This window comes from Myxine glutinosa, chromosome 9 (assembly GCF_964187855.1).
Source record: "Myxine glutinosa chromosome 9, kmMyxGlut1.1, whole genome shotgun sequence".
In the NCBI taxonomy this organism is placed as follows: domain Eukaryota; kingdom Metazoa; phylum Chordata; class Myxini; order Myxiniformes; family Myxinidae; genus Myxine; species Myxine glutinosa.
In genome coordinates this window covers 43,072,242-43,072,583 of record NC_136269.1, presented here as the reverse complement: position 1 = coordinate 43,072,583, position 342 = coordinate 43,072,242, and positions in this window count along the sequence as shown.

Below are 342 nucleotides of genomic sequence, written 5' to 3'. Positions count from 1 at the left end.
CTCCCCTCCCCCCTCCCCCTCCTCTCCCCTCCCCCTCCCTTCCCCCCATGCCCCTCCCTTTCCCCACTACCCCCTCCCCTCCCCCTCCCCCTTAACCCTCCCCTCTCTCTCCCCCTCCCCCTCCCCCTCCCCCTCCACCCTACCCTCCCCTTCTCCCCTCCACCCTACCCCCTCCCCTTCTCCCCTTCCCCCTACCCCCTCCCCCTCCCCTCCCCTCCCCCCTACCCTCTCCCCTAACCCTACCCCCTCCCCTTCCCTCCCCCTCCCTTTCCCCCCTACCTCCTCCCCTCCACCCTACCCCCCTCCCCTTCTCCCCTCCCCTCCACCTCCCCTCCCCCCTCC